Consider the following 24569-nt stretch of genomic DNA (forward strand, 5'->3'; position numbering starts at 1 on the left):
ACAGTTTGTGAGTTGGCAACAACCAAAGATGTGTGGGGAAGCCTCAACTCCTGCTTGACTAGTTTGCTGCTGGCGAGTGGCGGTAACCACAGTGTGTTGCGGAGGCTAACACACCGTGTCAAAACACGGCAGCTTGTGGTAGCTCCCGCACGGCAACGGAGTGCTCTGTGTGTGGGAGTCATCATACATCTGGCAGGGTTGACTGTGCATGGGTGGAAGAGCTCTCACAACAAGAGTGTGAGAGCAGGAAGCCATGCCGGGCGCACAACCGTGGGAGGTGTAGGCCCACGGGTGCATCGTCAACCTTCTCCGCAGTCGGAGTGTGGGAGCTGGCAACAACAAAAGCAGAGTGCTGGTGCGTGGGAGGGGCTGCGGTGGGTTGAGGAGCATGCTGTAAGGTATGCAGAGCATGCTGTAAGGTATGCAGAGCATGCTGTAAGGTATGCAGAGCATGCTGTAAGGAATGCAGAGCATGCTGTAAGGTATGCAGAGCATGCTGTAAGGTATGCAGAGCATGCTGTAAGGTATGCAGAGCATGCTGTAAGGTATGCAGAGCATGCTGCATGGGCTGCGGAGAAAGCCGCATAGTGCTGGAACCCGGCAGCTCTACAGAACCTTCCCACTGCTGATGCGGTAGCTCACGCATGTTAGCAGATGGTGCAGCAAGAACATGCGTCTGGCAGGGTGGACTGCGCATCGGTGGTAGAGCTCTCACAGGTGGAGGGTGGGAGCAGGCAGCCGCAGTATCTGCTGAGCGCACAACCTCGGCGGGTTGTAGGTAAACAGGCTGCATTGACAACCTTCCAGCATGATACTCCTGCATGAAGGAGCAAGCTAAGACTGTATAGTCTGCAGCATGGACCACTAGGGTCTATGAAAGACAACAACAAACGGAGCTACTGTCCGTTGTGACTGAGGGTCTAAAACAGCTGGTGCGGCAACAGACGGAGTTACTGCCTGTTGAGGTACCACCTAGCCTCTCTTAGGAGGTGTGCAGTTGTCGTACTGCAGCGAGTCCGAACTGACCCAGTGGCTACACCTAGGCCGTTGGACTTGCGCGGAAGGGACCGACTTGCACTTAAAAGCTGCAAGATTTGGTCCATGGTTTCTGCGAGAAACCTCTTCCGCAGACGAGGAATAAATGGGCTCTCTCGTCTTAAGTTTATAATAAAAGGAAAGTTAATCGAAGAGGCCTATAAATGGCGGAGAGATATAAAATAAAAAGTGAAAGAGAGTCTATACTCTCTTCGACACCAACACTTCCGTCTAAGGGAAGGGTCGGCCATTTAAAAGTGAAAGAGAGTACATACTCTCTTCGTCACCATAATTAATTCAAATTAATTCCAAAAGCTTGCTAAGCTAAAGATAAAGCTTCCTGAATAGCGAAGGCTAAACTCTAGAGCAAATACATCACCAAATCGTGAACAATAACTCCAGAATCAACAGCGTATCCAAGTAGGTCTAGCCGGAGGCACGACAGAGGAAAAATTGAGTTCTTGTTGACAAGAAGTGCTTGAGTACCTGCTCACAGATGGCGCTGTTGTGTACACCCCCACCTGTATAGCGATCGCTGGCGTATCCCGACCGTAGATTTCTGTCGGGCAACAGAGTTGACAGCTACATGATCATCGGGTAAGATTAATATTGAAAATTTATTTATTCACGGCTACCATGATGTTGTTCATCTTCCTTATTTTGTTCACATTGATTTAGCATCACACTAAATTGCACTAAAGGTAGTCCCAATATACGACCTGGTGTTTCTAACCTTTCTGGAATATTACCTTTCCTCATTATATTACACCATTATCAACTTGTGTTTTGAAAATGGCCAATATTTTGGCTTTCGTAATTTCAACTCTATTCTTAAGATATAAAGTATTACAAATGTGACCCATTAGCAATGAAATAACTTATGAAACACTGGAATCCATATAATGGGCAACAAAGTAACTGGTGCTGCATAAATTGACAGATGCATGACAAGATAAAGACAAAAGTCTCTCCATCAATGAATTTAGTCAGTAAGGTAGTGTTAAGGCCTAGAGTACACTTAACATAAGAGTTGCAACCAAGGGAAAAACAGTGAGGCTCTACTACAAAGCGGAGATTTGCATTGCCCTGAAAGAAAGGTGTAAAACAGGACAATGACTTTTTAATTTCCTGGGTAATTACAGATCACTTCATTAGGTTGCAGAGAAGGTGAGTCACAGCAGATTAATCTGGCCATTATTAGAGCTACTTGGGAAAGCAGATGGCTACAAGCCCAAGAGACCAGACCCAGAATGAAAGCAGCACAACCCACAAAAAGTAAAGAATAAAGATAAATTTATAGATATTAAAAAATACCTTGAGATTTGTAAGAAACTGACAACTGCTGTTCTATGGCCAATTTGTTCCAAGGAGCAATAATTTGGCCAGAGAAAACCAACAAAAGAAAAAAAGTTACACAAATCAGATCCCAAAGGACAACAGAAGACCAAAGTGCAACAGAAAATGATGCAAAAGGGTCATGTTGTGCAAATCAGGTAAAAAGGTTCATGAGAAGCTTATTTCTTCCTTATTAAAAGTAATGCAGGAAGGAAGGCAACGTCACATTAGATAAAGAATGGATTCTTGGTAGAGCAACTGAATCTATTCCAGCTCAAGTAATGAAAATATTCTCATTGCAGGGATCCTACGTCCCACGTGGAACTCTTGTGACATATCCTATCCATAAAGGACCTGACAGGACTCGCACAGATTCCAATGAATGCAACAAACTACCAGGTCATTCCTTTAGGCTAAAAGACAAGAGTCATCTCAAGAAGTGACATCCTCATATTGTGAGAAAACGGCAGAGAAAAACCATCGTTCAAGGTGTAAAGAGACAAAGTTTAAAGGACGCAAAAGACAATGTAGAAAAGCATCACTCGCCCATCCTTAGGAATCAAATGAAATATTGAAGAAAAAATACTAACTATAATCGATCCCGACATAGTGTACACCAAAACTTTGTCCATTTGCATTGGAGACCAATATAAGGAAAATGCAGGAGACCAATGTAAGGCAAATGCAGTTACACTTCAGTGCAACAAATCCACCAGTTAAGATTGCAATATGCAAACAGAAAACAAGAACCAATTGTGTAGTTTTTTCCTCACCTTGCAAACTCCTAAAGGACAACCAAATAATTAGCTAATGTTTTTCAATATACAGTATAATCTCATGACTAACTGCCTCTAGATACAATTATTCATAAACTCTTTACCAAAAATAAGATTAAATGTTAAAACCATGGTTTATCTAGACCTTCATTTTGCCATTTCACAATTTTTCATGAAACACTTAGATGAAATAATTGAAAAAGATACTTGGACCCAGAGAAAAATGAATCCTCTACAATATTAACAAAAGAACGAAACTACAAGTGACCTCAACTTTTCAACCGCCTATAAAAGTATACGGTAATAAACTGATCTGCCTTGGAAGAGTTCTCCAACTAAAAATACAAGTAAAAGAAATGCTTTTTGCTGACAATCTATCAATAATCTACCCGTTTTTAATATTAAAGAACCTATAACTATACACATATAGATACGACCCATCTAATTAAAGTACTCTTCTATTCTGACTAAAGTTCTGTCAAACTAAGAAATCCACGTTGGTGATATTACAAAATTTTATAGCATCCAGTTTGGTACAAGATGAAATCAAGACTTTATACTCTAGAAATGTCTGGGAGTTTCTTATGAAGTCTGTAGATATGGGAATGGCACGACGTAGGCCTGTAAATCATGGAAAAAGAGGACTGATATAAATACAGACCTACAAGGAACACAGAGAATCATTTCAAGTCGAACTCCATTAGAAATATCTAGTTATCAAAACTACTCCCAGGAACTCTAAACTCCCTAACAAGGTCTACGGAACTTCTGTTAAACCTAAAACTAACTTAATCAAGGAGTTTTAAAACAGTCTCTCACAATATTTGCATACATTGAACTACAAGTTTTAAAATTGAATTGTAACTGGAATATTCAAGAGGAAATCCTTGAAAACTAAATTCACTTCTCTTACAGAGGAAATTCTATTTTACAATTTTTCCTGATATGTTATTCATGAATCTAGTTGGAAGAGTTCTTGCACCAAATCACCAAGACAACAAAGATTCTTCCCAATGACCCAAAAGAGAAGGTTATACAGTCTTTAAACTTACAGAGTCTATATTTCTATCCCTAACCTAACAATCAAAGAAAATATAACATCACAGAACAACATCTCATTTCACAAGTTAAAACCAAAGATATAAACCCCAAATTCTCTACCTGCAAAGGAAACCAGTTTCATGATATTGTCATGGCACAGTAAAAATAACAATTTTCTTCACTACAAAGGTAAATAAATATAAAAACAATCTTTTATTTACACCATAACCTTAAAATCAATCCTCTTATTAATGTTTGTTCACTAACACTTTTTGCAAAACAGGATTCAATCTGGAATAACTTAAAGAAATAAAGTACAAATTGACAATAATTCTCAGAATGTTCAAATGTTACAAACGAATCTTGGATGTTGGTATTGAAAAGATTTGACTTTTAAGCTAACCTGAAGTCTTCAATATATGACTGACACATCAATTTCTAAGTTCAGCTTACGTGAAAGTTTGATAATATGGCAAATGAAGTTCATAATGGCTTGTGAATCGCATATGATTATTGACAACCAAAAATGAAAGACCTTTAATAAGGATTGATATTTCTAAAAGGGTCTTATGAATACAAATTAGTAATAAGGGTGATAGACAAAGTGTGCGATGTGTTTGAAAGGTTTTATGGCCTCAAACAAGCCGCAGGATGAGAGCCTGTCTTATGGTATGGGGTGCAAGTACTGTATTTAGGTAAAGGGTAATCTAAGATGGAGCTTTCGGTGCATGCTAGTGTTGGATGCATTAGGTGTGATATCTCACACAATCCTTCAGTTGGACAATGTGTACATTAAACATAATGTAAAATATGTAAACCTATAAAAGAATCATAAATGAAATTGTTAACATGTGAATCCTTTACACAAAGCGGAGTCTTGTAACTTCCGTTTCAAAATGTGGCAAGTTGAATACTTTGCAATCAAACCTTACACAGAAATTTCATTAGACAATTCAGTGCATCAGTCTGAAGTTCTAGGTCCCCTGGATAAGTAGTTTGCAGACACCAATAGTGAAAAAGATACATTAATTTGTGGACCTAAAAAGTAAGCAAAGAGGAAGACTCAAAAAACAGCCTCTAGTGATTGTACAGATAATTAAATGAGCTCAAATATTTGAATTAAATTAGGGAAGAAGATGTTTGTAGTACTACAAAGAAGCAGGAAAGTTCTGTACCAATATAACTAAACTATTCAGTAGTGTATTATTTTTTGTGGATATCTGATTGACATTCTTTGCAGATATTAACAAATGCTGTACCAAATTCACTGAGAATTGAAATAGCAACAACTCAAGTTGAAGAATAATATGTCCAAGTGAATGGTATCCAGTGGAACAACATGAGAGTAGGGAGATCTGCCAGGAAATAATTATTGTGAACAGGATATTTCACACAAATATTAACACATTTGGACGGGTAATGCAGTAGTGCCCTTGCACTTGGGGAAAATGGTCTAGTCCTTCAAGAGTCCTATATAGGAAATGTTCTTTACTAAAAGAAAGATATTAATTTCCTAATATGGAGTTGTCTTCTCCTGACTTTTGAAAGAGCGATAATCAGTACCTGTGTGTGCTATTCTTATGTCCTATCAATAACAGAATATCTCTAAAGATTCCTTTGTAAGTGATGGAAAATTTAATGCTTAAAGAAAAAATTTAAGATGAAAGATGTGACCAGACAGAACGTAACTCAAATCCAATAGAAAAGGCTTTCCTTTTCCTAACTTCTTGCACATACTATTAGTCAATGTTTGTTCAACTAACCGTCTGACTTCTTTGACAAAGACAAGCTTGATAGAAGCTGAACAGTATTTTGAGGCAAAAGTAAATAAATATGCTTATTGAACTCTTGTATATACTGTAATATTGTCTTACTATCCTTTTTTCCTAGGGGAAACTACAGTCTTTATCAACAATGTCTGTATTAGCACAGGGAAACTAATGTATACAGTAGACTTGCCCAACTGAACCCTTTTCAGAGTGAATCTCCTCCAACCTTCTCTCCAGTCTAATAGCACATATATCTTCAGGGTTTAATCCTGTTTACTAAAGGTAGATTTTGCTATTTCATCTATAATCCTCATCTTTCCTTGACCCTGATATATTCTCTCCCAACTAACAAGTACTGTAGGTGAAGTAGCTCTATGGTGAGTTTCTTCCTGTTGAGGTGCTCATGAACCTTCCACTTGAGGACGGGGAATAATGTGGCTCTTTGAATTCAAGTTTTGCACCTGAAAGATACAAGATCATTATACAAACATATTACAAAGTTATTGTACCTCACAACAATGTAAAATTGCTTGTGATATTGAAGAGTTTACATAAAAATACTACAAGATTTTATTATTATTATTATCATTATTATTACTAGCTAAGCTATAAACCTAGTTGGAAAAGCAGGATGCTATAAGACCAAGGGTTCCAACAGGGAAAAATAGCTCGGTGAGGAAAGGAAACAAGGAAAGAAATAAAATAAAAGAAAAGTAATTAACAATTAAAATAAAAGTTTAAGAATAGTATTAACGTTAAAATGACAAATTCGTAGATAATTTGTATTTTTCCTAACGATACAAACCTAAGCTATTCACATGGGGTAATTACTTTGGCGACAGCCGATGACGAGCCATAAAGTTTTAACGAGAGTTTCCTACCCCACCTCTAGTTAGCGGTGGGTAGGGAGGGGTAGCTAGCTACCCTCTCCCCCCTCACACACACCGGTGAAGATCCACTTTACTTAGAGGTAGGATTTATCTTGGGGGACAGGGCTGGCGGGCACATAACTTTAAATAGCTAAGGTTTGTATCGTTAGGAAAAATACAATTTATCTACTAATTTGTCATTTGTTCCATAACTGAATACAAACTAACGCTATTTACATGGGGTGACTCAACCCTTAGGAAGGGAGGTAAGTCCCCTGACATACTGGCTTTGGCTTGCCCGGGGGCTCCTAACCCGAGTCCATAAAGGAACTCAAGGGTTGGGCCCCTGCGCCTCGCAGACAGCTGAGGGGCTGCTGCGGCCTACGTTAAGTCGTGTGTGAAGGTGAGCAGTGACATGTCCTAGGAAGTTGGCCTGGAGTTCTTTAGAGGGAAATCTAGGCTAGGACTACCCAATACCACCTCGTCAGGGTATGGGGACATGACAGTATTACATCTTAAAACTAGGAACACAAGGGAGCATGGCTTACCTGCAGAGGTTCGAGGTCAGCTGTGCAAAGGACCCAGGATGCTGTTTTTCTCCAAGGAGGAGAGGATGAAGAAAAGAAAAGGGCCAGACAGATCTTTTCATTCACGCAGACTAAAACTGGGTAACAATGCCCTCAACCTTCTGCTACCTGTCCAGTTAGGAGCCAGAGGTTAGACCAGCTGTTGTGCAGCCACCACAGGGCCGATAGAAAACGTATCGAGCCTCCTGTGTGTCACGTCTTGCATGTAGTGGGCCGTGAAGGTGGTGCGACGCTTCTACACACCAGCTTGCAGGACCTGCGTCACCGAAAAGTTCTTCCTGAAGGCCAGGGACGTAGCAACGCCCCTGACATCATGTGCCCTAGGGCGCCGTGACGGAGGAGGGTCAGAACTCAAGGCCAGGAGGATCACCTTGCGAATCCAGGCCGAGATGGTATTCCTGGTGACCCTCCTTTTCGTTTCCCCGGTGCTGACGAACAAGTTCCGCACCTGGGGGCGGACTGCAGCTGTTCTTTTGAGATACAACCTCAGACTCCTCACTGGGCACAGTAGGAGATGGTCTGGGTCATCTGTTACAGAACGAAGACTCGAAACCTGGAAAGAGTCAAACCTAGGGTCCTGCACTCCTGGGTTCTGAGTCTTAGTAACAAACTCAGGGACGAAGCCGAGCGTTACCTCCCCCCATCCCCTTCAATGGGCGACATCGTAGGAGAGACCATGCAGTTCACTGACTCGCTTAGCCGAGGCCAAAGCTAGCAGGAACACCGTCTTCCAGGTAAGGTGGCGATCAGAAGCCTGGCGCAATGGTTCGTAGGGAGGCCTCTGAAGAGACCTGAGAACCCGAACCACGTTCCAAGGAGGAGGTCTCACTTCCGACTGAGGGCAGGTAAGTTCGTAACTCCGTATGAGAAGAGACAGTTCCAGCGAGGAGGAAATGTCCATTCCTTTGAGCCTGAAGGCAAGACTTAAGGCTGAGCGATAGACTTTCACTGCCAAGACTGAAAAGCGCATTTCTTCCCGCAGATACACAAGGAACTCCGCTATTGCTGGTAAAGTGGCATCGAGGGGAGAAAAACCCCTTCCCCGGCACCAACCACAGAAAACTCTCCACTTCGCCTGGTAGACTCCTGCGGATGACCTGCGCAGGTGGCCAGACATCCTTTCCGCAACTTGTTGAGCAAATCCTCTCTCTTTGAGGAGATACTGGATAATCTCCAGGCGTGAAGCCGAAGCGAATCTACGGCTTTGTGAAAGATGTTGGAGTGTGGTTGTTTGAGTAGCTCGTGACGTGGAGGGAGTTCCCTCGGGATCTCCGTGAACCATTCTGCGTGATGCCATAGCGGAGCTATCAAGGTCATCAAGAGGTTGACTGATGCTCTGGTCTTGTTGAGGACCCTCCTTATCAGACAGAACGGGGGAAAGGCGTACACGTCGACATTGTCCCACCGTTGTTGGAAGGCATCTTGCCAGAGGGTCTTGGGGTCCAGGACTGGGGAGCAGTACAGCGGAAGCTTGGTGTTCAACGCTGTATCTAACAGGTCCACAGTCGGGGAACCCCACAAAGTCAGGACTTTGTCGGCTATCCGAGGATCCAAAGACCACTCGGTACTCACTATCTGCGTCGCTCTGCTCAGACTGTCGGCGAGCACATTCCTCTTGCCTGAAATGAAGCGAGCCACAAGTGATATCGAGTGGGCTTCGCACCATCTCAGGATCTCTACTGCAAGATGGGACAGCTGTTCCGAAAAGGTACCTCCCTGCTTGCTGATGTAAGCCACCACCGTAGTGTTGTCGCTCATTACCACTACGGAGTGGCCCGCCAGGACTTGGTGGAACTTTTGAAGGGCCAGAAAAACGGCCTTCATCTCCAGCAGGTTTATGTGAAGGTACTTTTCTGATTCTGACCACAGGCCTGAGGCCCTGTGGTTCAGAACATGGGCACCCCACCCCTTGTTTGATGCGTCTGAAAACAGCATCAATTCCGGGGTAGAGACGAGAAGATCCACTCCCTTTCGCAGGTTCTCGTCTGCCACCCACCATCTGAGGTCCGCTCGTTCCGCAGATCCCATGGGGATCAGGATGTCTGGGGAGTCGAGCCCTTGACTCCACCGGGACTTGAGTCACCACTGAAGGGATCTCATCCTGAGACGACTGTTGGGAACGAGGCGGGTCAGGGAGGAGAGATGGCCGAGGAGACGAAGCCACGACTGGGCTGGGAGTTCTTTTCGATTGAGGAAAGGTTTCGCAACCTTCCTCAGCCTTGCTAACCTTTCGTCTGACGGGAAGGCTTTGTGGAGATTGGTGTCTATGATCATGCCTAGATACACCAGCTTCTGAGAGGGCTGCAGAGAGGACTTCTCGAGGTTTACCACGATCCCCAGATCTCAGCAAACTTCGAGGAGCTTGTCTCGGTAGCGAAGAAGGGATGCCTCCGAGTCTGCTAGGATCAGCCAGTCGTCCAGGTAACGGAGGAGACGGATGCCGATCCTGTGAGCCCAAGAAGAGATGATGGTGAAGACTCTGGTGAACACCTGAGGGGCTGTGGAGAGACCGAAACACAGCACCTTGAACTGGAAGATCTTGTTGTCTAGGCAAAATCTCAGGTACTTCCTTTTAGACGGATGGATTGGGATCTGGAAGTACACGTCCTTCAGATCCAGTGTGCACATGAAGTCTCGCGGTCTCACTGCAAGCCTGACCGTGTCTGCCGTCTCCATACTGAACGGGGTCTGCTTGACAAACCCGTTCAGGGTCGAGAGGTCGATGACTGGTCTCCAGCCTCCAGACGCCTTTCTCACAAGAAAGAGTCGACTGTAAAAGCCTGGGGACCCGTCCACGACCTCCTGGAGAGTGTCCTTCTCCAACATGGTCTGGACTTCGGCCCGAAGGGCCTGCCCTTTCGCCGTTCCCATGGCAAAAGAGTTCAACGACACTGGATTCGCTGTCAGGGGAGGGAGAGATGCTGTGAATGGGACGCGATACCCTAGAGATATCACGGAGACCGTCCATGCATCCGCCCCCAGTTGCTGCCACCTTGCTGCGCACCTCTGCAGGCATCCCCCCACTGGTGGACACGCGGGGGAAATGCCAACCCTAGCGCTTCCGGCCTCGGCCGGAGCCTCTAGGGTTCTTGCCTCCCCTGGAGGACTTTTTACCCCTCCTGCCCTTGGCAGGAAAGGGCTTAGACACCTTGGGCTTCGCTGCTACGGTAGTATTCTTCGTATCATTCATGGGACGGGGCTGCTGAACCGCTGGGGGCTTAACCCCTTGATGTAAGGGCCCTATGGATGAGGGAATCCTGAATGGATTTCCTCCACCTCTCGGCAGAGAGCTCCACATCCTTAGGCTCAAACAAGCTCTTACCGAGGACGGAAGAGTGTCTGAGCCTGCTCGACTCGGCACTGGGAACCTTATGGTGGAACCTCTCGACAACAGCGTCCCTGCGTTTGAGGATCGTGTTGGCCCACAAGCTCAAGACTTGGTGGGACAGGAACTCGATGGTCTGAGTACCCAATAGGAGAAAAGTTTCCAGTGCCCTCCTAGTGCTTTCCTTGGAGAGATCCTTGGAACGCACCAGGATGCCCAGAGACCCCAGCCAGGTGTCAAGCCATGAAGTGGCTTGCATAGCGCACTTGATGACCTTCTCCTGGCTCTGGATCTCAGTGGCTGAGAAGGATGCGTGCCGGTTGGAGAGCCTCTCGAGAGGAACTCCCCCTGTGAGCCCCTCCATGGAATGATGTAGGGGAAGGCTCAATGTAGACTCCTCAAGGACTTCAAAGTACCTCCTCTGATGGACACAAGGAGGAGGGAGGAGCTTACTTCCGGCACTGGATCTACTGGAGGAGGCAAGCTCCGCGAGCTGGCCCTCGATCTTGTCTCTGGCGCTCTTCATCCCCTGGGACCAGGGCAATGCTGCGCTGGCTCTAGAAGGCTTCTGAGTGCCAAAGATGCGATCCAGGACCGTATCCTTACCCTCACGAGGTGGGACCTCAGGGTCTGGAATCCCATTAAGGTTCCTCATGAGAGTCAGGACCTGCCAGAATGCGTGTTCTGACTCCTGGGGCTCGCCTCTAGACGGACTTGCAGCGAGGTCTCTGGACCCCAGAGGCTCTTCCTGGGGGGAAACGTGGGGCATCCTTTACGTCCCTGGGCTGTTCCTGTCTGATCCTAGAAGACGATTTTGGAATCGTCTTAAGAGTCCTTAGGTTACCTCCTAGGAGGGATGCAGAACTCCAAAAGCGAAGGGGGCAAGTCCTTCTCCACCTCGGGACGAGGAGACCTCTCGGGAAGAGGAGGAACATTCACCATTGGTGCGATGGGAGAGTATTCCTGCTCAACCGACTCCCCTGAGGAGGGGTAATCCTCCTCCACAGGGGAGGGCGAGAAGGTCTGAGGGGGAGAAGGATCTTTGCGCAAGGATCTACGCGGGGACAGCAAAGGCCTCGGAGGAGAGGCTACGGGAGAAACTCCTCTCTTCCTCTTCAGGGGGGAGGAAGCTGCCGCTGGATCGTGACCCGAATCAGAGTGTGTTGGCTTAATAGCCCGCACGAGAGCTCTGAGTAGGGTGTCGAACCAGGGCTGCTGACTGACAGCAGCGCTGTCAGACACTCCCTCTGAAGGGAAAGGGATCGACGGATCCCTAGGAGGAGTCGATACACGAGGGTTCGCCTGTCGGGCTGTAGAAGAATCCCTATACCTGTCAGAGGAGTGTTCTCCCTCTGTCGAACTCGCTGGTCTGCGCTTGCGGGGAGGGGAATGTGACACAGAAGAAACCGCCTGCCGGCGATCGCGCTGGGACTCATAAACTGGGCCCAGATAAGGATCGCGCGCGAAGCTGGAAAATCGCGCGCGCGCGCCTCCGCGTGGGCGGGGGCGGACGCGGGGGCGCGATGGCACGCAGGAGGATGGTCGGGAACATGCCCGCGAGCGTGTGTGGGCGATGGCGATCATAGCGTTAACAGAGTCGCGCGGTTCCAGAGGCAGCCGTGAGCGCCCATGCGCTGACTTGGCAACCTCTGGGACGACGAGCGATTGGAGCGCGATCATAGCTTTAACAGATTCGCGCGGATCCAGAGGCGGCCGTGAGCGCCCGTGCGCTGACTTGGCAACCTCTGGGGCGACGAGCGATCGGGGCGCGTCGAGTGCGATCGTAGTATTAACAGATTCACGCGGTTCCAGAGGCAGCCGTGAGCGCCCATGCGCTGACTTGGCAACCTCTGGGGCGACGAGCTGAGTCGTCACGACGGAGCTGTAGCAGGAACTGCGTGCGGACGCGCATCGCGAACCTCTCTCGTATCACGAGACTCCCTAGTATCGCGAACCTCCTTAGGTGGGCGTGATGGGGTGCGCGTGAGCGCTGGTGCTGCAATCGCGCGGGGACGCGTATCATGTCTCTCCCCCGCAGGGCGCGACGAGTCCGAAGGAACCTGTGGCCGCCTGTGCGCCAACTCATGAACCTCCTGTATCGCGCGCGAAGAAACAGGAACCGGGGGCCAGCGAGGAGCCGGAGGGCGCGTGAACGCTGAAGGCCGCTGGGGCACCGGTGGGCGCATAAGCGCCTTATCAGGAACTGGTTGCAAGTGCGCAGGAGAGCGCCGCGGGCGGTGCTATAACAGGAGCAGGGCGTGTTGGCGCAGTTGGGCGCTTACACGCTACATCAGGAACTGCAGAAGGGTGACGGCGCTCAACAGAAACAGCGGCGCAAACGCTAAAGGGTAAGCGCCGAGGCGCTTTGTCAGGAACAGCGGGAACAACAGCAACAGGTAGTGTAGGCGGAGCCTTATGCTTAGGGGCAAGTGGCGCAATTGCGCGCTCTAGTCCCTGAGACCCCGAAGGGTCAGGAGGTTGCGCAGTGGCAATCTCTGGCGCATAAAGCACGTCAGCAGCAGTAGATGTAGACGGCTGAGGTGACAGCTCACATTGTCCCGAAGGACGACCATCCTCCGACGGGGATCGCGAACGATCCCTGGAGAGGTCAAGGGTGGTAGCAGGTAGATCAGGAGAACGGCGAGTCGTCTCCTCCGCAGAGGACTGTGGTGACGACGAGCCGAAGAGACGCCTTCTAACCCCTTTGAAGGGGGAAGAAAGGCCTCTACAGCGAAGGGGAGGACGAGCCTTCCGCCTTATACGCCCACGAGGGGCCGTGGGATCAGCAGGCTGACCATCAACAGGCCTCCGAAGAGGCGTCTCTACCAGAGAACTCCCCCGAGAGGAAGTCACAGCGGAAGGAGAGACCGTGGGACTAAGCTCCTCCCTCGAAGTATGTTCGGAGGGAGAGACAGAGCCTTTTGCTACCGCAGCCACAGAAACAGGAGTTTGGTCAGACCCACGGGACGTTTCCGACACAACAACGTCAACCACAGACAAAGGATCTACGTCCGCTGAGGTTGACGATTGTTCGGCAGCCGCACCTCGTTTGATCATACTAAACAAGACTTCCTTGGAGGGCGAACCCTGTAGCCCTAAGGAAGCCCAAAGCTGAAAAAGGTCATTGTTAGAAACAAATACCTCCTTCGAGGGGGGAGGGGCAGCAGCCTCGCTATGGTACGCAACGACCTCTTCCTCGCCACGGGGTCGGTTAATGACATCAATATTACGGTCTACGCTACCTCTCGCCGGCCTCTCGGAAGAGGTCGCCCGAGCGGGAGCTTCGGAAGAGGAATGGGCGGCGGAAGAGGAAGACTTAGGATTTCCTCCCTTCCGAGAAACCTCGGAAGGAGAACGATCCTTCTTAGCCTTCTTCTTATGTCGCCGGGCAAACCTCTCCCACTGGGAGGTAGACCACTCCCTACACTCAATACACAAATTCACTGGGGGCATAAGGAGTGTGGGTCCGTTTCCACGGCCGACATAAAGGTCCGGCAAGGGCGGCCGGAAAGTCCAGGGCAGGTACGCATTGTCAGTAGAGGCCAACTTCACACACATTACAAAAGAGAGAAAGCAAAAACAGATTAATATGGCGGTCAAAGCGAGGTGGAGCACAGACAGGTCTGTTCTCTTCCCGAGCCAGAAGTAAAGTGGATCTTCACCGGTGTGTGTGAGGGGGGAGGGGTAGCTAGCTACCCCTCCCTACCCCCCGCTAACTAGCGGTGGGGTAGGAAACCCTCGTTAAAACTTTATGACTCGTCATCGGCTGTCGCCAAAGTAATTACCCCATGTAAATAGCTTTGGTTTGTATTCAGTTACGGAACAAATAGATTTTAAAAAGACATATCTGTCTGTTCAACATAAAAACATTTGCAGCAAGTTTGAACTTTTACTTTAGACATGAGTCTTCTCAAAACCACAAAATTATATATTAACTGATAAGATTTTCCTAGACTGAAAATTGGTTAACAAAGCAACATGAAGTGTGAGAAGGTGAACATCTTGGAGAGAAGAAAACAAATGATGAGGTTCAAAGGCACAAGATAAGATTCTAATGCCAATTGCATTCACTGGCTTTCTACAAATCACTGGACTAAGATCATTTCTTGTGGTTCCCCCTTAGAGGATGAAACACTGCTAGACTCTTCTTAATACTGATCTGACAGTAATCAAAATACTTCATAAATATAACAGACAAAGTAAGCAGACAGACATTTCCTATAAGAAAGGCTTTGATGCAGATGAAAGGTTATAAAGATACTCAGTCTAGATTTAAGAATATCTTTTAGATCTAGATTTGATGGACATTTTTTCAGCCAAATGAAAATGACAAATTCGGAGATAATTTGTATTTTTCCTAACCATACAAACCTTAGCTATTTACATGGGGTATTACTTTCGGCGTAGCTGAAATGACGAGCCATTAGATTTTTAACGAGGGTTAACTACCCTCTCGCTAGCTAGCGAGGGGGTAGGGGAGAGGTAGCTAGCTACCCCTCCCCCTCACACACCGGTGAACTGATTCACTTCGCTTAGAGGTAGGACTTGCCTTGGGGGACAGGGCTGGCAGGGAAATATGTGTAAATAGCTAAGGTTTGTATGGTTAGGAAAAATACAAATTATCTCCGAATTTGTCATTTGTTCAGTAACCGAAATACAAACCACGCTATTTAAATGGGGTGATTTACCCCTTAGGAAGGGTGAAAAGTCCCAGCCTTACTGGCTTTGGCTTTGCCCGGGGGCTCAGAATCCGAGTGAGCAGCACTCGAGAAAAAGAGTCCCTGCACCGCGGAGCAAGGAACGTGCGGCCTACATAAGCTCGTGTGTGGAGGGACGAAGTGTGACTTGTCCTAGGAAGTTGACCTGAAGTCCCTTAGATAGAATTTTAGGCTAGGACGTTCCCAATACCACCTTGTCAGAGTATGGGGGACGCGACAGTATTATCTTAATACTAGGAACACAAGGAAGCATGGTTACCTGCAGAGGTTTGAGGTCAGCTATGCAGAGAACCCAGGATGCTGCTTTCCCCAAGAGAGGGAAGGATGAAGGAAGAAGTAAGGGCCAGACATACTTCTTTCATTCATGCAGTCTAAAACTGGGTAACAATGCCCTCAACCTTCTGCTACCTGTCCATTAAGGAGCCTGAGGTTTAGACCAGCTGTTGTGTAGCCCCCACAGGGCCGATAGAAAACGTATCGAAGCTCCTGTGGGTCACGTCCTGCAGGTAGTGGGCTGTGAAGGTCGTTGACGCTTCCAGACTCCAGCTTGTAGCACCTGCGTCACAGAGTAGTTACTCTTGAAGGCCAGGGACGTAGCGATGCCTCTTGGCGTCGTGTGCCCTAAGGCGACGTGACGGAGGAGGGTATGGATTCAGAGCGTGAGGGATGACCCTTCAAATCCAGGCCGAAAAGGTATTCTTGGTGACCCTCCTCTCCGTCCTTCCTGTGATCCCAAACAGGGCTTGCACGTGAGAACAAACTCCAGCTGTTCTTAAGATAACACCTCCGACTCCTTACTGGGCATAGTAGGAGATAGTCTGGGTCATCTGTTACAGAACGGAGACTCAAAATCCTGAAGGAGTTGAACCGAGGGTCCGGGCTCCAAGATTTTGAGACTAGTGACCAACTCAGGGACGAACCAGAACATTACCTCCCCCTCTCCTCTTGAATGGGCGACGACGTACGAGAGACCAGGAAGTTAGCTGACACGCTTGGCCGAGGCTAGAGCGAGCAGGAGCACTGTCTTCCAAGTCAGGTGACGATCAGAAGACTGGCGTAATGGTTCGCAAGGAGGTCTCTTGAGAGCCCTAAGAACCCGAACCATGTTCCATGGAGGAGGTCTCACTTCCGACTGGGGGCAGGTAAGTTCGTAGCTTCGTATGAGCGAAAAAAGAACTAGCGAGGAGGAAAAGTCTATTCCTTTCAGCCTGCAGGCCAGGCTTAAGGCTGAGCGATAGGCTTTCACCGCTGAGAGCGAAAGGAGCATTCCCTCCCACAGGTATACAATAATTCCGCTATTGCTGGAATAGTGGCATAAAGGGGAGAGATACCTTTCCCACGACACCAACCACACAAGACTCTCCACTTCGCCTGGTAGACCCCTGCGGATGATTTTCGCAGGTGTCGAGACATCCGCTCCGCAACTTGTTGCGGAATGCCTCTTTCTGTGAGGGAATGCTGGATAGTCTCCAGGCGTGAAGCCGAAGCGATGCTACGGCTCTGTGGCAGATGTTACAAGGTGGTTGCTTGAGTAGCTCGTGTCGTGGAGGATGCTCTCTCGGGAGTCCCGTCAGGGGATGCAGAAGGTCCGGGAACCACTCTGCATGATGCCGTAGCGGAGCTATCAGTCATCGACAGGTTGACTGATAGTAGCACCCTTCTCACCAGACAGAACGGTGGGAAGGCGTAGACGTCGATGTTGTCCCACCGCTGTAGGAAGGCGTCTTGCCAGAGTGCCTTGGGGTCCGGGACTGGGGAGTAGTACAGCGGCAGCTTGAAGTTCAAGGCTGTCGCGAACGGGACCACAAAGTCAGGACTTTGTTGGCTACTAGGGATCCCCAAGACCACTCGGCACTCACTATCTGCGAGGCTCTCCTCAGACTGTCGGAGAGCACATTCCTTTGCCCGGAATGAAGCGAGCCGATAGTGGTATTAAGTGGAAACGGTTTATCTCAGTATCTCTACTGCAAGATGGGAAAGCTGTTATGAAAAGGTACCTCTCTGCTTGTTGAAATAAGCCACTACTGTGGTGTTGTCGCTCACGGAGTGACCCGCCGGGGTTGTTGGAACTGTTGAAGGGCTAGAAATATGGCCTTCATTTCTAGCAGATTGATGAGGAGGTACCTTTCTGATTCTGACCATAGGCCTGAGATCCTTTGGTTCAGAACGTGGCCCCCCCCCCCTTCTTTGCCGTGTCCGAGAACAGCATCAAATGCGGGGGAAGGACGCAAAGATCCACTCCCTTTCAAAGGTTCCCGTAGGACAACCACCGCTGCGGGTCCATTCGTTCCGCAGGTCCCAAGGGACCAGAGTGTCCGGGGAATCGTTGCCTTGGTTCCACCGGGACTTGAGCCGCCGTTGCAGGGATCTCATCCTGAGGCGGCCGTTTGGAACTAGACGGGTCAGGGAGGAAAAGGTGACCTAGGAGACGTAACCAAAATTGGGTTGGAAGCTCTCCTCGTCTGAGGAAAGGTTCTGCGACTCTCCTCAGCCTTGCTATCCTGTCGACTGATGGGAAGGCTTTGTGGAGATTGGTGGCTAATATCATGCCTAAATATCCCAGTTGTTGGGAAGGAAGCAGAAAAGACTTCTCGAGATTTACCATGATCCCTAGATCTTGGCCAAGTCCCAGAGGCTTGCCTCGGTGTCGAAGAAGGGTCGATTCCGATACTGCCGGGGTTAGCCAGTCATCCAGATAGCGAAGGGGACGGATGCCGCTCCTGTGTGGCCACGAAGATATCAGGGTGAACATTCTGGTGAACACCTGCGGTGCTGTGGAGAGATTGAAACACAGCACCTTGAACTGGTAGCCCTTGTTGTCTAGGCTGAATTTCAAGTACTTCCCGGAAGAAGGATGGATTGGGGTCTGGAAGTACTCGTCCTTCAGATCCAGTGTGCACCTGAAGACTTGTGGTCTCACTGCAAGTCTGAATGACTCTGCTGTTCCCCGCTGAACGAAGTTTGTTCGACAAACTTGTTCAGAGCTGATGACGGGTCTCCAGCCTTCAGATGCCTTCTTTACAAGAAAAAGTCGACTGAAGAAGCCGGGGGAAGCCGTCGACGCCCTTATGGAGAGCATCTTTCTAGAGCATGGTCTCGAATTCTGCCCGAAGGGCTAGCCCCTTTGTCGATACCATGGCATAGGGGCTCAGCGACACTGGATTCGCTGTCAGGGGAGGAAGAGATGTTATGAACGGGACGCGATATCCTTGGCTGATCATGGAAATTGATTGATTGATTTCAAGTTTTCAGGCATCCTGACATCTAAGGTCATTGACACCAGTAACATTCAATTTATGTATACAAAAATAAGAAATAAAATCAAATAAAAAATAAGAGTATTCAATTAAAATCATAAAAGTTGAATGTCATAAAAGTTAAATATTTTTCAGAAGACCTGCTTCTGAAATAAATCTAAAAATGCCACTTGCATGGTAAGACACATCATTTCCAAGAATCTTGGCAAGGATGAACCTGCCACCCTCACCTCGAGCCTCAAACAAATATCTATTCCTCAAGTTGTTATAATTGGGGCATTCGGTCAACAAATGCCTTACTGTTAGAGGTACTAAACAGTCGTCACAATACGGTTGGTGTTGGCCCTTCAGCAGAAACTCGTGTGTCAACCGAGTGTGACCAATACGGAGACGACAAAGAGACGTCTCCCATTTTCGGGGCATCATATTATACCTCCAAGGAGATATGTCATTTGTTACCTCTCGCATTTTATCGCCATCTAGGCTATCCCATTGCTGTTGCCATTTTTTGCAAACCAATTTCTTGATGTCAGGTGATCATGGAGATCGTGCAGGAATCGGCCCAGAGTTGCTGCCACCTGAACACGCAACTTTAGGCATCCCCCCACTGTGCACGGGGAGGGGGGGGGGCAATCCTAGCGTTTGCGGCCTCGGCCGCTCCCTCTAGGATTATTGCCTCCCTAGGAGGACTTCCCGTCCTTCTTGTCCCTGACAGGAGGGAGGCTGCTGTTTAGACACCTTTATCTTTGCCGCCGGAGCCGGCTCTAAAGTCCTAGGCCGACGAGGCTATTGTTGTTGAGGCGCTGGAGGCTTGTAGGGTCCAGATGTAAGCGCCTTTGGAGGGGCGAATCGAGATTTGATTCCCACTACCTCTCAGCTGTCCGTCCCACGTCCTTGGGCTCAAACAAGCTCTTTCCAAGGATGGAAGAGTGTCTGAGCTTGCCGATATCCACGGTTGGGACTTTCGAGAAGAACCTCTCGGTCACTGCATCTCAATGCTTCAATATCGAGTTTGCCCACAAGTTCGAAACTTGGTGGGCCAGAAATCGATGGTGCTCGTACCCGGGAGAAGGAAAGTTTCCATGATCTTCCTGGTGCTGTCCTTGGACAAGTCCTCAGAACAACAGGATGCCCAGAGATCCAAGCCAGACGACCAGCCACGAAGTGGCCTGCATGGCACACTTTGCAGCCTTCACCTAGCTCAAGATCTCCGAAGCCGAGAAAGTCCCCTGCCGGGGAGAGAGTTTCTCGAGAGAAATTCCCCTGGAAGCCTTTCCACGGAATGGTGGAAAGGCAGAGCTAAACCAGGCTTCCCCATCATCTTGAAGTAACTCCTCTGCTGACGGCTGACAGATGCAGTGTCAGCGACCCCGCTGGAGGGAAGGGGATCAGGTGATCCTGAGGAGTAGAGATGATGGGGCTTGCCTGAAAAGAAGGAGAAGAATATTGCCCAGACCTCTCTGAAGCTTCTTCCTGCTCCTGCACGTGCGCTGCTCTGCATCTACGGGTGGAGATCGTGACGACAATGATCTGGAAGTATGCGCTCAAGACGACTCGCCAGGTGGCCCGTGTTGCGAAACCCGACGGGAATCGCGGACGAAAACGCGCTGGCGCACGCGCAATGGAAAATCGTTGGTTCGCGCGCGGGCGAACATGGGTGCGCATGTGCGCGGGCGAGTGGGTGCGCAGTTGTAAGGGCAAGCGCAGGCGGCCGGGAGACCAATGGCGCGTAAGCGAGCGATGGTGCGTTGGCGAGCGATGGCGCGTAGGCGGGCGACGGCGCGATGGTGCGTTGGCGAGCGATGGCGCGTAGGCGGGCGACGGCGCGTTGGCGAGCGACGGCGCGTTGGCGAGCGACGGCGCGTTGGCGAGCGACGGCGCGTTGGCGAGCGACGGCGCGTTGGCGAGCGATGGCGCGTAGGGACCGATCGCGTACAGGAGAGTTAATGCGTGGGCGCGTAGGAGTCCTACGACGATTGAAGCGTGGGAGCGTTGGCGCGTTGAAAAACGCTTGTGCACTGGCGAAGAATCGCGCGGGCGCTTAGGAGATCGCTGGCGCGCAAGAAGAGCCCTGAGGTGCCTGTGAGCGCCCGTGCGCTAGCTTAGGCGCCTCCTGGGCGGCGCACTGTGATGTGGAATCGTGCTGGCGAGCGAGTGAGCGCTAGAACTGGAACCACACATGGGCGTGCTTCGCGCGAAACTCCAGAAGGGGGCTGCGAGTCCAGAGGAACCTGTGAGTCCCTATGTGCTAGCGTAGGAACCTCTTAAACTGCGCGCGACGAGGCAGGAACCGGGGAGATCGTAGGCGCGTAGTTGCGCGGCCAGAAGATATCAGCGAGGGTGCAGAACCAGAGAGATCGTCGGCGAGGAGGCGAAGGAATAATCTCCTTGCCTGCGCCCATATCCGAAGGTCGTGGGCGCGTGGGCAAACGTTGGCGCGCATTGTGCACATCAGGAAAGGGCGCGCAGATGTGCGCTGGCGAGCAGGCGAACGTGGTAGTTCAGCGAAGAAATAATCTCCCTGCCTGCACCCAGATCCGGAGGTCGTGGGCGCGAGGGGGAACGTTGGCGTGCATTGTGCACATCAGAAAAGGGCGAGCAGATGTGCGCTGGCGAGCAGGCGATCGTAGGCGTTCAGGAGACCGTTGGTGCACATGGCGATCAGGAGATCTACGGCGAGACTCAGCTACAGGAGGTCACTGGAGTGTTGATTCAGCAGAAGTCTGGTCCACAGCAGGAGAGCATTTGCGAACTACTGCGCGCGAGCGCGCAGGAGAACGAGCCTACACAGGTAAAAACCTGGCACTAAAGGGACTTACTCACATTGTGAGATAAGCCCTTTGCCCCGAAGGGATCGGTGCCCGTTGGAAAACGGGGTGGAGTGGCGCCCACTGCGCTTCTGCGTCCAGGAACGGAGAAGGAAGACAAGAAGATCTGGCAGGTTTCGGAGATCGCGAACGATCTGCCAACAGGTCTAGCGAAGCAGCTGCAACGGTCTGTTCTCGTCGAGGAGGATCCTCTGCGGCTGAAGATGGAGACGACCACGGACAGGAGCACCATCCTCAGTCCTCTGAAGAGGAGTCTCTGTTAGTGAACTCCCCCGAGGGGGAGAGAGACTCGCAGGAGAGACCGTTGGACTCAGCTGCCCCCTCGGAGGATGTTCGGAGGGGGGAACTGAGCCTTCAGCAACATCAGCAACAACAGCAGGGGAGTCCTCCGAAGAGGAGCCTCTATGAGTGTCCTCTCTCGCGAACGAGAGAGGTGAACACTTCATAGAAGAGACAAGAAGAACTAATGAAGGCGCCCCTTAGGGCCGTTGGATCAGCGAGCTGACCATAAAGAGCAACCCTCCGAGGAGGAGCTCCTGCAGCTGCTCAGCCCCTTGAGCGCAGCTGCAAGTGCGACCACTCAGCACCAAGAGCATAATCGCACGAATTCCATGGTCCGGCCTTGCAACCGCTCAGCCCCTTGAGCATGGTTACAAAAGCGGTCGCTCAGCACCAAGAGCAAAACTGCTCGAGGACCAGGAAAAACGAACCAGGAATTATTAAAGTAAGAGAAGTTGCCCCCCTGAAGGGGAAAAAACTCATACCTGGGAAGGGAACCTCCCTCGGAAGGGAAGTTACCCACCCATGGAGGCGAACCTCCTGATCGTTCTAAATGAACTAAGGAGCTGACAGTTGTCACGGGAGAACTTCTAGGAGAAGGGAACACGCCCATGACGAAGTCCTAGAGAGGAGGTGGCAACAGCAGACTCCCCAGGCCCAAACAGGACAGCTCTGTTTCGTTGGCACATTAAGCAAACGAAAAACTTGATAGTTAACTGTGAAAATAAAATAAATAATTAGTTAACATTCATTCCCCCGGTGGAACTCCGAAGAGGAACCCAGAGAGAAAAGAACATAAGAATAACACACCAGGAATGCGCCCTCCTCCCCCACTGACACTCACGGGAAGGGGGGAAAGGCGGAAAACTGTAACAAAACCAGAATTAAAACAATTATAATTATGTAATTCATCTAAGAATGTTCACTAATAGTAAGAACGAATGAACCCCGAAGGAAAGAGTTCTACACAGAAGCTGAAAAGTTAACAAATACAATTAGATTTGATTAAAAATAATTGAAACAAAATAAACGGAGTAGCAACTCAACCCGCATTGGGAAGGAAGCTACCGTAATACGTAGTAGTAATAAAAGGGCGAACGACCTTGAGAGAGAGAGAGAGAGAGACCGTAGTCAAACTAAACTCCCATGTTCCCTACGCTGATAGTCCAAGTTCCCCGTAGGGAAGGAGGAACAGCGGAGAAAACAGATTAATAAATAAAGTCCAGCGATGACGATTCCCCACGGCGCCTGAGAATCGGAAGCCGAAGGGAGGACCGACAGACCAAGGGAGAGATCGAGACCCATGAAATGTCACCGTTGGGGTCTGGAACCCCACGGAGAAGTTGTCATACACTACACACACACAGCACAAACACTGAAAAGGAAACTTACTGTATTTCTATACTCAAATATATACATAAACATAAGAATGTTTACATATATATATTAAGTACCTGTATAAGAAAAAGTAAGAAATTAAGTAAAGACAAAACATTAATGGCTGCCATGCGAGGACGGGACAGAGACGTCTGCCCACCATCCAAGCCAAAAGCGAAGTGAATCAGTTCACCGGTGTGTGAGGGGGGAAGGGTAGCTAGCTACCTCTCCCCTACCCCCTACATAAGCTTGTGTGTGAAGGGATGAAGTGTGACTCGTCCTAGGAAGTTGACCTGAAGTCCTTTAGATGGAAATCTAGGCTAGGACGTTCCCAATACCACCTCGTCAGGGTATGGGGGGCGCAAGAGTATTATATTAATACTAGGAACACAAGGAAGCATGGTTTACCTGCAGTGGTTTGAGGTCAGCTATGCAGAGAACCCAGGAAGCTACTTTTCCTAAGAGAGGGGAGGATGAAGAAAAGAGAAAGGGCCAGACATATTTTTTCTTTCATGCAGTCTAAAACCAGGTAACAATGCCCTCAACCTTCTGCTACATGTCCATTCAGGAGCCTGAGGTTAGACCAGCTGTTGCGCAGCCACCAGAGGGCCGATAGAGAAAGTATCGAGGCTCCTGTGGGTCACGTCCTGCAGGTAGTGGGGTGGGAAGGTCGTTTGACGCTTCCAGACTCCAGCTTGTAGCACCTGCATCACAGAGTAGTTCCTCTTGAAAGAAAGGGGCGTTGCGATGCCTCTGACATCGTGTGCTCTAGGGCAACGTGACGGAGGAGGATCTGGATTCAGGGCATGATGGATGACCCTTCAAATCCAGGCTGAGATGGTATTCTTGGTGACCCTCCTCTTCGTCCTTCCTGTGCTCACAAACAGGGCTTGCACGTGAGGACGAACTGCATCTGTTCTTTTAAGATAACGCCTCAGACTCCTTACTGGGCATAGTAGGAGATGGTCTGGGTCATCTGTTACAGAACGGAGACTCGAAATCCTGAAGGAGTCGAACATAGGGTCAGGGACTCCAGGATTTTGAGTCTTAGCAACAAACTCAGGGACGAACCTGAACGTTACCTCCCCCCATCCCCTTGAATGGGCGACATCGTAGGAGAGACCATGAAGTTCTCTGACATGCTTGGCCGAAGCCAGAACGAGCATGAACACCGTCTTCCAAGTCAGGTGACAATCAGAAGCCTGGCGTAATGGTTCGAACGGAGGTCTCTTAAGAGCCCTAAGAACTCGAACCACGTTCCATGGAGGAGGTCTCACTTCCGACTGAGGGCAGGTAAGTTTGTAGCTTCGTATGAGCAAAGAAAGTTCCAGCGAGGAAGAAACGTTATTCCTTTCAGCCTGAAGGCCAGGCTT

General features: G+C 49.2%; 1 long non-coding RNA gene across 1 annotated transcript in view; it reads right to left on the reverse strand.

Annotated features, from left to right (window-relative positions):
* Positions 1 to 3978: 3978 nt before the first annotated feature.
* The window catches only part of LOC137633594 (uncharacterized), a 31410-nt gene continuing 10819 nt past the window's right edge, over positions 3979 to 24569 (reverse strand). Inside the window, exon 3 of the long non-coding RNA XR_011042294.1 lies at positions 3979 to 6417. This is a non-coding gene — a long non-coding RNA (uncharacterized lncRNA). The remainder of the gene's footprint in view (positions 6418 to 24569) is intronic.

This window comes from Palaemon carinicauda, chromosome 43 (genome assembly GCF_036898095.1).
Source record: "Palaemon carinicauda isolate YSFRI2023 chromosome 43, ASM3689809v2, whole genome shotgun sequence".
NCBI classification, from domain to species: Eukaryota; Metazoa; Arthropoda; class Malacostraca; order Decapoda; family Palaemonidae; genus Palaemon; species Palaemon carinicauda.